General features: G+C 37.4%; 1 long non-coding RNA gene across 1 annotated transcript in view; it reads left to right on the top strand.

Annotated features, from left to right (window-relative positions):
- LOC121068440 overlaps window positions 1-15,387 on the top strand; it is a 44,261-nt gene extending 28,874 nt beyond the window's left edge. The window contains exons 2-3 of the long non-coding RNA XR_005818876.1: window positions 11,042-11,097; window positions 15,289-15,387. This is a non-coding gene — a long non-coding RNA (uncharacterized LOC121068440). The remainder of the gene's footprint in view (window positions 1-11,041; window positions 11,098-15,288) is intronic.
- The last annotated feature ends 522 nt before the right edge of the window (window positions 15,388-15,909 follow it).

Below are 15,909 nucleotides of genomic sequence, written 5' to 3'. Positions count from 1 at the left end.
ATCCCTCACATGTTCCACTTGCTTTACAGACTTCCCCAAGCATATTGGTATGTGTAAAGAATATAGCTTTAGACTACCAGTGTTTTCTGCAATGAAAAACAAATAATAGGGGACAAAATATAGTGCCAAGATATTTGGGGAAAATGAAGCCAAGATATTTGGGAAAAATAAAGAAAGAGATGCAAGACCCAAGAGATTATGCTCAGTTATTTATAGTGGTAATGGCTCAGAGGGAAGTTAAGAAGCTTTTTTCTTAAATCTTACTCAGAGAAAACAACCATGATGAGTATGGGAAGGATTGCAAGATACAGTCTTTTGATAGTGCTGTTTTAACCTTTCTTTTTATGTGGTCTCTCATTTTAATTTGAATTATATAAGCATCTTTTTTAAGCATAAAGCTAAAAAAGCTATAAGCATTTCAGAAATTACATTACATTATAAAAGTACACAAACGGATTTAAGTAATGAATCCTGAGGCTAGTGAGTCATGCCATCCTATCCTCTTATTTACACTGAAGTGCTAACTTGCAGAAAAGAACATATAATTTGGTTAAAAATATGACAAGTTGAATTCTCTTTCACTCATTCTAGAAGTGTCTCAAATTGCTGCAGAGGGGCAATCTTTATCAGAAAAGCACACAATGTAACATGGAATATATCAAATAAGGAATTAACAGCTCTTATTAGTTCCCTTGCCAGCAGAGCAAATTAAGATAATTGAGCTCAAAGTATCCATGCTGTCCAAAAGCTATAGCTCTCCTGTGGCCAGGCAACAATCTCCAATGCAATTCCATGCCAGTGTAGATGTAAGTTTTGAGTCTGTTCCAATAAGCACAATGAGATTCAATGGAAAAAGTGGACAATGCACTATCCTTCAAAACAGTCAATAATACATAGCAAATGACAATACCAAATGATAATGAATTTGAACAAATATTCAAGTGATGCTTCCTCCTAGTAAACTCAAAGGCTATCTTTAAAATTTTCTCCATACAGATTTACACAGTAACCTCTACCTCCCATATCTTCTGCAGGATGCAGCGAGTGTGGTATGTTTATTTCCACAAACATCAACTCAGATTAAAAAATGAACGCCTTTCTGCTACACTTGCATCATGTTTATAATCATTTTCTGCACACATTCAAGCAATTGAATTTCACTTGCATAAGTGCCAGCAGGAACTAATCAATTCCCATTAAAGTCAGTGATAGTCTTCCAGCTGCCAGTCCTGCATCAATATAAATTGAAATATACACACACAAGTATTTGTACTAAAAGTGATATAGTTACATGGGAAAGAAGTACTGTTGAATTAACCAAGGAGACAAGATTCTTCTAAGACTTTTAAGAGCTATATTGAAGAAATTAAAATTCCACACAGGCATATAAAATTTTTTTTGAAGCTATATCTAAATTTGTGCCATTCAGAGTGTTGAAGACATAAAGTTACTCATATCAAAGATAACAGCAGTTTCTACATCAGATTTCTCAGACTGTTTATTGTGTTTCTGGGAAAATGTTTCCAGAAGCCATATGGGAGACAAGACTCAAGCTGGGCATTTCAAAACAAGGACAGAACAGCAGTTGATTTAAACTAAACAGAAGCTCTGTGAAACAGCAACATTTCTGTACATAGCCTAACACCGTAGACACTGCCCAACAGAGTCAAGAGGCATATCTTAAAACATTTGCCAAAAGCCTAAGGATGGTAAACTAGTACCTGGTACGGTACAATGAGGTATGACTGGATGAGGGTCTTAGTGAACAAGCAAGGTACTTAAGGTACTTGAAGATGAGAAGCTGCAATTCTTTTTTTTTTTTTTTTATTTTTAGATCTGTTTTCTGAGAACATTTACATTGAGAGAGTATTTTCATAGTATTTTCTTGGTCACTGTAATTCTCACTATAATTGAATCTGTTGTCTTGTTTCTACATTCAGAAAAGAAAATCTGAAATGTCTCGAATTGTATCATCTACATACAGACATCTGAGTGTTGTTGGCATGTGGATCCATTTACCCCTATATAGTGACATAAATAAAGTGCTGGAGGATCTTGCACTACAAAATAGAGAAAAATTTAAATACTAGTTTACAGACACTGTTGTTGTTGTTTGTTTTTGTTGTTGTTTGTGTTGTTGTTGGTTTTTTTTTTCCCATTGGGAGACTAATATTGTCTCCACTTTTTATCAGTCAACAGATATTAAGATGACAGGTTGAACTTTTTTTTTTTATTATTTTTATTTTTTTCCCTTAAAATCAATCTCTTAATGGGCAGAATCAAAGGAAAAGAAGGGAACCAGACACGCTAGAGGAGGCTGACAGGCAGAATGATGGAAAGGCATGTAGAAGCCTATTGAAGGTAATCAGGGTTTTCAGGGGGAGGGAGGCAGTCCTCCCCATCACACTCAGAATATTATTCATGTCTAAAATAATATACTTGAATTTAACACAATAAAAACCTGAATTGTGCCTGTGGCTAATTTCATCCTTATTTTATTCGGTACGGTCCTAAACCTTTCCAGTCACCCTTGTTCATGGTCTGGACTGTGTTCAGGTTTCTGTAAGACTCTCAAGAGACCAGGTATACATAATATCTTTTTAAAAAGAATAATAAATAAAGAATAATAATTCCTTTTTTCACAAAGAAATGTGACTGACATGCAATTTGATAGAATATGTTGCTCCTGTGTTCTGCAATTCTTAGCCAAAGAAAGTTCTGAAGAGTGATGTGAACTAGACTTAAATTAAAAGGTATATAGACTTTATCCCTTGGCCTTCTTTGAAAGGATAGCTGAAATAATAACCCAGCAGCTGTGTTCTTTTCTCACTTACACTGTTTTTATTGCACTATACGTAAACTGACTTAAATGAGGTTATCCAGTTTATGAAGTAAAAGAACAAGAATCAAATCAATATTCCAGGAATATTAGGAGGCTTTATGAAAGACAAAGAATTGTATTAAATGCCAGCTTCTGCTTTGCACAAAGTAAACCACTTTGACTCAACATTGCCATTGCTACAGAACAGTAAGACACCAAATGAGGACAAGGGGACCTCAGGAATGAAAGTCAATGTATGCTCACCTCAGCCATGAATATGAGGACGCTCCAGGACCATATGGGAGGAAGGAGAGCTAAATTTCAGGTCTAAATGGTGATTTTGAGATCTCAGATGTGTCAAAATTGTATATAGGGACAATCCCAAAACACTGATGACATTAGCGAAATCCTGGTGTTCTCAGTTATATTTGATCCAAACAATTCCAGTCAGAACTAAGAGATCACAAAGAAGGTATAATGACGAGTGAAACCTGACAATGAGAGAAACCACAGTCTGCACTCAAAATAACTGCAAAATTTGTATAATTTGTCAACTTTTTTTTTTAATTATTTTTTAACTAGCTTGTCTAGTTAAACTAGTTTGTCTCTGTAATGAAAAGATGGCCAGGCTGTGAGGACTGTCATAAGAAAACAGGTATGCAATTCAACTAACACAAATGATGAAATTTTGCAATATCATTGTTTCCACTGTCTTGTAAATAAATAAATTAAAAAAAAAAAAAAAGAGCACACTTACTACTGCTGAATTTTTGTCACTACTTTGTCTCTTTAAAGCAAATATGAGATCAAAACTTCTGTTTACATGTAACATATTATAAAGTTAAATGTAGTTTTGTTCTAAACTGCAGAATTAAAACGCGTGAAAGTATAGTTATAACACTAATGCTAGTCCCCTAAAATGAAACACCATGCAGATGTAGAACAGCGATTGGTAGAATTATTAGAATAATTAGTGGTTAATAACTGGACATTAACTTCTTAGAGCCCAACTGTTTAGTGGCCCTCTCACTGGGGGGAGATGGGAAATACAGTTTGTGGAAAGATAGTTGTCCATAGAATTTATTTTTCAGTAATGACAAAGAGATGAGAGAATAAAGAAGAGCAGTGAAAGATGGCAACACACCTGTCTTTCCATAAATTTATTGTGTAATCATACCACCATTTGATATAAAGTAGCATATGGCGTGAAAGTGTGTGCTACCGATGGAGTCCACAGCTACACAAACATCTGGCACACAGGTATTTGATTCTGTGTTTTCCAACACACAAGGATATTTTGGAGTTTATTCACCCACATTCTTCACAGCAATATCTGTATTTTGCTAACACTTTTTTTTCTGCACACTACTTCAACATTTTTCTCCATGAGTCTGACGGGTGTGTTTTTTAATATGTTAATATATTCAAATGTGGGATTTGGTGTTCCCCCTCCACTGGTACTCTGTAATGCGCAGGCTCTATAAAGATAAGTTAGGCGAGCTAAAACAACCAATCAAAAGTAGCCAGAGAAAGAGTTTCACAAGTTAGCCATATATAAATAATGGTGATTCAAGTCAGAGGTGTGCTTGCTTTGCAAAAGATCACCAAGCACCTGATTCTGCAGAATTATAGAATGATTTAATTAAAAGATCTTCATGCTGATTCCAACTCTCTGCACTTACTTGTGAAGCACACCAGGCAGAAACCTACAGATAACAAGTCTATGTTGACTTTTTCTGGTGGGTTGGTGGTACAGGGTGGCAGCAAAACTTCTACCCTGTCACTTGTTCCACCTTCTGCCTCACCAGGACAGGGGACAATATAGGAAGAAAAGGAATGAGGAAGCTCATGGGTTGAGACAGAGACAGGTAGATTGCTTACCAATTACCATCGTGGGCAAAACAAGACTGGAAATGGGAAAAATAAACTTAATTCATTGCCATTTAATATAATTACTGAATCGGGTGTTAGGAAACAAACAAAAAAGAAGAAGAAACATTTACACATGCATCGAATACACCTTTTCTCCCCTTCCCATAGACTTGACTTCACTCCAGACTCCCCTTTTCCATCTTGTTATCACTGCAGGTTACACTCAGTCCATTCAGAGAGGCCACAGGCAGTGCAGGGCTTGTGCTCAGCTCTCAGTGGTTCCTCTCTGTGTTCCTTCCTTACTTCCTCTGCTCCAGCACTGGTCCTCCATGGGCTGCAGGGAATATCTGTTTTGCCATGGAGCTTTTCCTCCTTCTCCTCCTCTTCTGAAGTGGTCACAGTACTGAGCCTGGTGGAGTTCAAGAAGCATTTGGACAATGCTCAGAGACACAGAAATTGATTTTTAGGTGGTCCTGTGTGGAGCCAGGAGTTGGATATGATGATCCCTGTGGGTCCCTTCCAGCTCAGGACATTCTGTGATTCTGTGATTCTTCCTCAAGCTGGTTTTCTGAGGTACCACCACTGTATACGCTGGGCCCAGCCATGCCCTGTGGTGGGGCTGCTGGAGCCAGCTGGAACCAGCTCTATCTGGCATGGGGCAGCCCTGGCTTCTCCCCACAGAGGACCCCTGTTACCCCCTGCCAGCATCTTGGGCACCTGCGCCCAATTCACTTCCATATTCTGCAAAATGGAAGAAGTGCTGTGGAGCTTATTCCGTCCGAATAGCTTGTTGCTTGCTTCTCAAGGACAATTATGTTGAAGAAATAGGTCAGTAAGAACACATTTGCCTGTGGTTTGTATTAAAGAAAAATCAAGTTTAAACATATTTTTAATTGAAGGTTGAAATGCGTATGATTTACACGGCCAGATTTCACAGACTTTGATCGTGCCATCAGGAAAATTCAACCCCATCAACGATTATCTTTATAGTTGTTGCATTATACTGTATTATATTGCACCATTATACCCACAGAGCAAAATTACCTTCCATGGTCGTCATTAAAAAAGCTCTCAGAAATATTTTAGATATTTTGGATGTGGCATCTAAAGTTACAAAGCACTCACTGTGTTAATGAAAAGAGGAGCTACAGAATCCTAAATTATTTTGAATATTGTTCACATCCAAGGCATCATTTGCCATGTACCTATGGCACCTCATAGAGCTGTTATGAAAAACTAATAACAGGACTAGCTTCTTTCCCCATCTGCATAAATGTACAGAGCTATACAAAGCTGTATATATTCTGCCAGGTGGCCTAAGATGACAGAAAACACTATGTAGTGAAAAATTATGCAGAACTTCCAAAATTATGGACTAAACTGAAAAGCAGAAATGTTCTCTTTCAGTCAAAATATCTACAGAGAAGCTATAATATCTGAAAATACATTTGCCTTTGCCCAGAGCACACTCTCTGCCTTACCCAGGTTCACCATTTGCTAGACAGTTCACCATCCGTGAACTTAATACATTTTCCCATTGGCTTGGCTCTAAGACTGTGGCTCCTGAGGATGTCTTCTGATTTTAGTGGCACGGGAGTCAGCAGTCTGAGGCCCTCATGCAGACAGTGCATTGAAAAGACAGAGCAGAGTGGTCAGGCCAGCCCTAGGGTGTGAAGCTGGGACAGTCAGACATCTGTAAGGCTGTGGCAAAGTAGGCAGGTGTCTGCCCTGTCTCCAGGACACCAGTTTGCCTGTTGTCTCATATAGACAGAGTTGGGGCTCCTCCTCTAGAGTGCTGTCTGATTTAGTAACATTTCCACAGCATTTCTTTTTTTAAACTGTCTTTGATGAGCCCAAAAAAGCACTTTTTTGTGGTTGATGTCCTTGATGTACAAGATATCAGCTCTAATGTGAAGACAGTTTTATCAGTAAGATCAAAGACAACCTGTCAGGCGTGTGAAAAAAATAGCTTAAGACATATTTATCTTTAGAAAATATATATTTTTTACTACTTTTTTAACTACAATCAATACTGTGTTAACATTTTCCAGGACAATAAGCCAAAAATAGTTAAACTTTAATTTATTTATTTTGTCTTTGGGGTTGTAAGTTACTGTCTACTCTGCTGGATATTCTCAAGTGAATTTATTTGAATTACTTTGTCTTACCTGATGCAGTTCCTTTGAATATTGTATTTTATACGAAGAAAAATGTGGATTTTACCCCTGCTTGCAGGAAGAAAGTTCTGTTTGTCGCAGTAAGATGATTACTGTTAATTCAGATGTTAACCCTTACAATTTATGTAGCTCTTGCTCCCTAAGATATGCAGCACAAGCACATACAAAGAAAAGAATAACTGAAGGTTGCATAAGTTAAGTTCATTTTTGCCACAAATTTCTAAGTATTCAAAAGGCTGCCTAACCTTTATCTAATTCTAAAGGTTGCCCAGTGCTTTTTTTCACAAGATCTTGCATCCACTTGGTTACAGCTTTACTAGGTGTGAGGGTGACATTTTCCGTATCATTGTGTTGGGGGTTATAAATGAAATTTCATGAAAAACAGTTCATCTATTTCAACTAGAATGAAGGCATTGTTGTTTTGACCATATAAAAATATTGTTTATACTAAGAACTGAATTAAGGTTTTTTGAAAGAAAACATAACATGACGATGTAACTGAAGATCATATCTTAGGAATGTGACATTTCCTACGTTTTGGGCATTTGACAGCACAACATTAAGATTCTTTTAATGTTTGCTCCTATACAAGCATTTAATTAAAATTACAGATTATTTTTTATCTTAGACCTTGCACATTTAAAGGTCCTCTAGATTTTGACATTTTTAATGCATACATGTCTTGTTACCATATTTAGTTTACCATTTGATTTTGCAGGTGCTAGTCTTTTGACTGCTCAAGTAGCAGCAAGTTAAGTGAGCAACACAATGTGCAGATAGGAATACAGGGAGTGTCTTCTGCAGTCAGACTGCCTTAAGCTGTTTAGAAAACTTCCCCTCTGGCTGGTTCAGATGAATGAGCATAATTAACATGAATCTCCAGTGGCAATGCAGATGACAAATGGATGATTATGTAGTGAAAAACTCTGCCTTTATGTTACCAAGATCTGCTATTGTGATTGTTATTTTTTTTCTCCCTCTCTTGCTTGCTTTGGGGTATTTTAAAAATAAAGATTCTCACTCACAAAATAATAACAAGCCGGTGAGTACTATATTAGGCTTATCATTACATTGAGAGCCTCTGTGAATAATGAGTTCTATCTAATGAAATAGAAAGTGAAAGATCGATACCACTCAAGTAAATACAATATGGGATCCAATCTACCACTGCTGAGGCTTTGATGGCAAAAATTCAATTCTTCATGATGCCTGCAGAATTGGGATGATAGCAAGCAGTCTATATATACATTCTGTAAAATGAGGGCACAGTAACCTATGTGAGTCCATAAGCAAAACTCAGATTTTTCTTGTCAAATATATAATTAAAGCTGTAACTAAGTCCAAGTCAACTAATCAAAATATGGGTAAGCTACACTTTTATCATGATAATTAAATTCTATAACAAGGACATGGCTCTGGATCATGTCATGTAAATTAACGCTTCCACTTTGAAGGCAGGAGAGTTACCTAATTAGTACTTACTATTGTGCTCAAGAAAGCTAGAAAACAGAGCTCAAGAAAGGCACCTGAAGCAACATATTTTCAGGAATCCATGAAGAGCTGACCCATCCTAGCAAAACAGTCCAGATTTGTCTTACAGAAAGTATAGTGCATTCTCCTGGGCACTGTCCTGATCAACATCAACTCTTGTGCGAAATTGAATATATGAATAAAAAATTTGCCCATTAGAAAGAAAACAATTGAAAATACTGATCTCTCTTAAGAAGTTGTGCTTTGGAACTATAAAAGGAGAGATGAAAAATAGCACATAATAGCACAAAATAGACCAGGATTTTGGATCAGCTTCTTAAGTATTTAAGTCCTCACTTCTGCCGTCTGTACTCAGGGCTGGGCTCTTTTGAGGTTTTAAAGAAAGTTTGGTTTTTCATGTGCTCACATCTATGAAAACCATTTTCCAAAATCCCACATAACATACTGCATGCAGTATTAGGTTTTGTTTTGTTTTGCTTAGTTTTTCTAAGGCTCTAACTTTTTTCTAACCTTCTAACTTTTTCATAGACAACTGTTTCTCTTTTGGAGACACATAGATTTTGATTTACAGACCTCATGGTGTGTCCTTAAATACAATTTTTTCCAGAGGTTATTCTTCTCACCATGCCTTGCATTTCATTTCTTTTCTGAATGAGCTAACTTTCTTTTATAGCCACTGGATCTTATTTGTTCTCTCTTTGTTAGAATGATCACAGAATCAGAGAATGGGCAGGGTTGGAAAGGACCTCTGAAGATCATCTAGTCGAACCCCCCTGCAGAGCAGGATCACCTAGAGCACATTGTGAAGGATGGCATACAGGCAGGGTTTGAATATCTCCAGAGAAGGAGACTCCACAGCCTCTCTGGGCAACCTATTCCAGTGCTCTCTCACCTTCACAGTAAAGAAGTGCCCCCTCATATTCATCCGGAACTTCATGTTCTTCACTTTGTGCCCATTGTCTCTCATCTTGTCGCAGGGCACAACTGAAGAGAGACCAGCTCCATCCTCTCGACACCCTCTCCTCAGATATTTATATACATTACTGAGGTCTCCCCTCTCTTTTCCAGGCTAAACTGGCCCAATTCTCTCAGCCTGTTCTCACAGGACAGGTGCTCAAGTCCTTTTTACCACGAAAGAAAAAGAGATGATCAGATTGTGGTTTTGTGTTGCTCGGCACAGCAACCCCTGCTTCCCACTGCTGAATCTGTCGTTTAGGCTTTCTGGTTTCCTTTTCATGCCTTCTCTACTCAAAAACCTGCTAATTAGACTACATTCATTGGAGAAGTGAGTTTGAATCTACTCCGGAAGAAAAGGATGTCCAAACTTGGGCCTCCTATCTTCCTTTGAAAGTGTTCTGTCACAAAATATTTTAGAAAATACAACCACAGCCTCCTCTTCTCTCCGTGCTTTTACGGAAAGAAGCAACTCTAATTCCACTGGAGCTCCACTGCCTTAAAATTTAGTTCTGTCAGCTTGTCTCAGAATACTGTCCGTATACTGTCCATCAGTTTGTCTGAGAATACTCTCTCCTGAGGTTTCTGAGGAGACTGAACTGAAATACTGAAATTCAACATCCTGACTGGACCTTGTCAGGGGCAGCAACCAACCTACGTGAAACTGGGACAATTTGGGAGATTCACAACACAGATACAATAAAGACATTCCTAAAGGATGGGCTGTCTTTATACAGTAGCTAAGTGAGATTTTTCAGAATTACAGTTTTACCTTGGTGGGTGTTATCACTTCAGAACATTTAATTCTTTTACATCTCTCCTTTACAACATAACAGAGAACGTTATGGTTTTCTAAAGAGTAAATTAATGACAAAACATTCAAACATACAACATACAAACACAGTGATAAGGTGATGAAGAAACCATTTTGCCCACTAAATGGGCAATAATATCTGTATTTATGCAGAAAACCAACACATTTTAAATAATGCAACTTCTATAAGCTACCATTGTCACAACAAATTAAAGCAAATAATGCCTCCTTTGAATGAGAAGGGCTGAGCCACATGGCTGCAGCCACATCACATAACACAGGAGGACGCAGTGCAGCAGAGGTATTAGAGGGTGCTTCCTCTTCATAGCTTTATGTTCCCCCCATCCTTCCCTAGTAAATCCGTGCTCAAAAAAGTTGAGACATTAGCAAAAAAGAATCTGTGAGAAGACTTGTATCAAATTAATTCCCTATGACCACTGCAGTTTCAATTAGGATGTTCCACTGTAAAATGTTGACACTGCAAGTCCTAGTCACAGCCTAAGGCCTAACAATGTACAGATTTAACAAGGACTCTAATCTGTACACATGAATCCATTTATGCATTAAGGTAACCTAGAGCTAAGTCTTTACAGTCATATCATTAACATAGACACAATCTTCTCTCGGCTGCAGTTACACTGGCTGAAAAATTACTGGCTCCAGCCCCAGAGGCAACTGTTATGTCTCTGACCTGACATGTCGGAGGCCTTTTTAGTCACAACAAAGCAGGATTGCTTAAAAAAATTAAATAATATATCCATGCTAATCTGGTTTATATGGACCACAAGCACCTGAACTGGGAAGCCAAAGGAGGCAGTAGCCTTTGGCTCTGGAGATGTACAACTTCTCAGATATCAGGGTAGCAGAGGAAGACAAAAGGTGATGACACTTTGTCCCTCTTTCTCTCTGTAGGTCTAAGGATGAGGTTGCTCAGCCTGAGATGCCCATTTAATCTTATTTACTGAGTGGTAAGTCCAGTAAGCCTTTTGATTTCATTTATCTGAAATTTCATTTTGCTTAGCTGAGATAAATGACCTGTGACACACCCACAAATTAATAGAGATTAGTTTTGAGAGACAACAATTGGAATAATCTAATGTATAGAAATGTCACAAGGTGATTATGCAAACACAGATATTTCTGGTTGTTACAGCATTGAAAACTATTAAATATTTCTAAAATTATGTCCTTAACTCATCTGCATGATAAACTAAGGAGTCATTTAAGAAAGACCAAAAATGTAGCACCAAGCCATGCTAAACTATATAGTTAGTACAATTGTAGTAGATTGTAAGGCTCAATATACATTTCCGTGTATACATGCAATACTCTATCCATTATCTCATCAAAGATTCAGGATAATTAAGAGGACGACATTTTGGCAGCAAGCCCAAACACTTTTAGATCAGAAATAAAATGATAATATCTCTTCTCCAAGCAAAGAAATCCCCAGATAAAAGCATCTAAAGAAGTTATGTTGTACTACTTCCTTTAAATCAGAAAACAAGATATTAGGAAGAGAATAAGTTTGAATAGAAGATTAACAATTAGGTACTATTTTAAGCATGAAGTAAAAATAGCCAGTCTTGTTTAGTTAGTATGTATATACACATAAACACAGAAGGAAGCTATTAGCTTGGTTGACAGCAAAGAGCTATTGTTCAGCCAAGCAAAGGGCCAAGAATTTGAGACAGGAAAGAAGAATATCAAGTACATAAAGGAATTCATGGAGTAAAAGAATGAAGAAATTTCAGCTTTTAAAATCTTTCTTGTTACATTTTTAAATATTGGTTTCTTAATTTGATTTAACCATTAGGTCAGGATATAATCCTGAATATTCCGAATGTAAACAATATTTTTCTAAAGATATTAATAAAATAAATATTTTAAATGAAACCATTTTCAAAATGGTTACTAAAAGAACTTTTTAATAAAACTACACTACAGGACACTTATTCTGTCTTTTTTTTTATCTTCAAAGTGCTCCATTAACATCAACTAATTGAAGAAGCTTCTGTTAAAGCCTTTTGATAAAGTCTAACACATTTAGCTAATACATAAAGCTATTAAGGAAGCTTTGTGAGTGTTTGATGAAAAGCAAAATACATTTCTGGCATATATACTTAATACAAGGCAGAAATTTTTTTTAAAATGACAATGAACTGTCAATTCACATACTGTGTAAGCAGTTACAATAGCATGAAAGGGGAAGCAAATATACCACCCCTGTTTTAGGAAAGCTTAAGCATATCAACAATTTGATTGGAGGCAACCTCAATGTTGTCCCCTGCTGTGAAAAAAATCCAAGTAACCTAATACAGAATACATATATATTTACGAATATCAATATAATTGGACTGCTGCAATAGATGGCTATAAACTCTTCAGAAGGGATAGTATAGGAAGGAAAGGTGGTGGGGTAGCCTTGTATGTTGATTGTCTTGAGCTTAATGATGGCGAAGATAGGGTTGAGAGTATATGGGTAAGAATTAGGGGGAAAGCCAACAGGGCAGATGTCATGGTGGGATTTTGTTATAGACTGCCCAACCAGGATGAGGAGGCATATTAAATACTCTATAAACAGCTGGGAGGGGTCTCACAATCACTAGCCCTTGTTCTCATCGAGGACTTCACCTCACCAGATATCTGCTCGATACAATACAGCAGAGAGGAAACAGTCTAAGAGGTTCCTGGAGTGTGTGGAAGGTGACACAGGTGGTGAGGAAACACAACAAGGGAACGCACCCCTATGGACCTTTTGCTTGCAAACAGAGAAGGATTTGTACCCACAAAGTACAAGTGAAGGCTGGAGACTGTCTTGAGCATAGCAATCACAAAATAGTAGGGTTTGATTCTTGGAAAAGTAAGGAATGGCGTTAGCAGAACTGCAACTTTGGATTTCCGGAGGGTAGACTTTGGCCTTTTCAGGATGCTGGTTGACAGGGCGAAGGAGTCTAGGAAGTCTGAATGCTCTTCAAGAAGGAAATCTTAAAGGTGGGGGAGAAGGCCACCCCCGTGTGCTGAAAGATGAGCCAAAACCAAATAAAACCATCCTGGCTGAACAGAGATCTTTGGTTGGAACTCAGGAAAATAAAAGAGTTTATGAACTTTGGAAGAAGGAGCAAGCCACTCAGGAGGACTACAAAGATGTCATGAGGCTATGCAGGGAGAAAATTAGAAGGTCTAAAACCCAACTAGAACTCAATTTGGCTTGTGCAGTAAAAGACAATAAAAATGCTTCTAAAAGTGTAGTGAAGCATTGGAACAAGTTGCCCAGGAAAGTAGTTGAGTCTCCATCCCTAGAGGTATTTAAAAGATGTATAGATGCAGTGCTTTGGAACACTGTTTAGTGGTAGATTTAGCAGTGCTAGGTTAACAATTGGACTTGATGATCTTAGAGGTCTTTTCTAGCCTAAATGATTCTATGATTCTGTGATCACCTGTAGGCTATCAAATAAATAAATCATAACGAAGAAAGCCAATGAGCATGTTGTTTTGGAGAGATTCATATGTCTTGGAGATCTTCTCTGTGTATATAAGCAATGGAAATTTGTGGTGCCACATCATGTGATTTATTTATTTGATATTCTGAAGTGAAGGGTCTTTATTTTGTTGGAGATACATTAATTTCCCTAATGTATTGCAGCAATACACAACATTTTTATTCCAAAACTAATATATTTTTCTTTTTTGCTAAGTGTGCACCATCCATCACCCTGTATGCAAGGTGTTGAACTCCATCCAGCATAACCTGAGAAAGGCCAGGTTAAGCATAGATAAATTCAGCCCCTACATTAGCCAGAATTTACATGTTCCAACACTGATTGCTCTAAGACACAGCACATCATATGTCAACAGTTCTACCTCCATCTCAAGCATATCTCTAAACCTTCCAGCCTCAAATCCCCCAAAAGAAAGCACCTCCGTTCTCTTACTTAATCTTTGTTATCTGGTGCTCTTCTCTCTGGAAAATTATCCCCACTTTTCTGCTACTTGCTTGCAATTCTATGAGCAAAACATCTGTAATAACTATTAAGTCTCTTGTTCATTCATCCTGAATTACATGGAGTGGATGCCATGAGTCTTTGGGAAGCTGGGAATAATTTAGCACCTATTTATCATGGAAATAAGAGTTCTTTATAATCAGACCTTCAAAGATCAGAAGGATAATGATCTCAAAATAGGGCTTCAAAACATATCATTACTGTGCATCTGGCTTTGGACATATCCATCATTAAAATATGTATTACAGTATCTGTGCTAAAAATCTCTTAGCATCTATCGAAGAGACTTAATCATCATGGTCACAAAGGGCTACTCAAGGATAGCTGGAGAAGAGCTAGTATTGCCACCAAGGTGATGAATTCATCAGTGAATAAGAATTTGCAGTGACACAGATGAAGTTTCAGGTGTATCTGAATAGAAGCAGGCTTAGGGATAGAGAATTAAGTTACTTTTCTGAGATTGAACTAGAAGAATAATACAGATACATTTGCCTGCTCTTGAACACTTGATTGATATAAAGAAAGTATGTGGAAGTGACAGATGTCTTGCCTTAGTTCAGACTTGGAATGGTGATTATGTTAGCTGGTCTTAAACAAAGAAATCATAACTGGGGTAGGGTTTTTTTGACCAACAAAGTTGCAAATAGCAAAACATCTGGGATGTATAATACAAGTCACTAATTATAAAGGTTTTCTTTTATCGATTTCAAGAGAGGCCAATGAAATTCAAACCAGTGGAAATCAGTGGAAAGATACAAGAAAATTGCCAGGTTGCACTGAGATATTTTCACATTTGGAGGTCTGCAGAACAGCAAAGCATCAAGTAGGCCTGTGCTAAAATTAAGTTTCAGTAGTAACAATACAATCAGGAAGATGCCAATATCTTGTCAATTTTGCGCACATGGATTCATCTTTTTCTGTTTATTTGGAGACAAGTTTATTTTTCCAACACAGTGGCAACCATAATGTCAGAGGTCTAGCCATAGTCTTCAGAATTATCTCACTACTGTTTTTTTTCCGTCGCATCATGCCATAGACCGTTTGGACATACTATCTGATAACATAAAGTCACATAATCATAGGAAATATAAAATTGGAAAATATTTCAGAAGTTCATCCAATCAAATTCACCAATCAAATCTTTTTCACTTTTAGAGATGCCTCTGTCCTGTGTGTTATACCAACAGACAAGGACTGACAGGTAACGGGGTCATCCAGATCACCTTGATTCTTGGAAAGGAGGGTCCTTATCAGCCAGCAGCTACACTGGTTAGAAATACAGTGTCTGGAATCCCACAGTGCTGCACTTAATTTGCAGTATTGGACCAAATAAAAAGTCAACAGGCCACCTGAGAATCTGTAATCACAGTAGGTAAGTTAAAAATCATAGTGTCTCAGGAAACCCTTGGATTAAGACACTACTTCTTTCACCTGTTGTGAAGAAAAAAAGTTTCACACAGATACACATGAAGTGGTGAAGTCTAATTTCTTCCAAGACATTGGAAACAGATTATCAGCTGAGATAAACCAATTTCCAGTTTCTCTAAACCAATTCTTCCTCTTCTAGGTTGCAATTGGTTAGGTCACTGTTTGAAAATAAGTCACTGGGCTTTCTGTAGCTTTGCTATTGATTCTGTTCTGGCCTGCTAAGCAGCAGCCTGCAGGATGTTTACTGTGCTTGACTTCAGCCCTTGTTCATTTATGTTTAATACACACCTACATTACTATACATTTGTATAATAAATAAGGTATCAGAGGTAGTTGATTTTACATGTG

This window comes from Cygnus olor, chromosome 3 (genome assembly GCF_009769625.2).
Source record: "Cygnus olor isolate bCygOlo1 chromosome 3, bCygOlo1.pri.v2, whole genome shotgun sequence".
In the NCBI taxonomy this organism is placed as follows: Eukaryota; Metazoa; Chordata; class Aves; order Anseriformes; family Anatidae; genus Cygnus; species Cygnus olor.
This window is presented reverse-complemented; position numbering and strand designations above follow the sequence as displayed.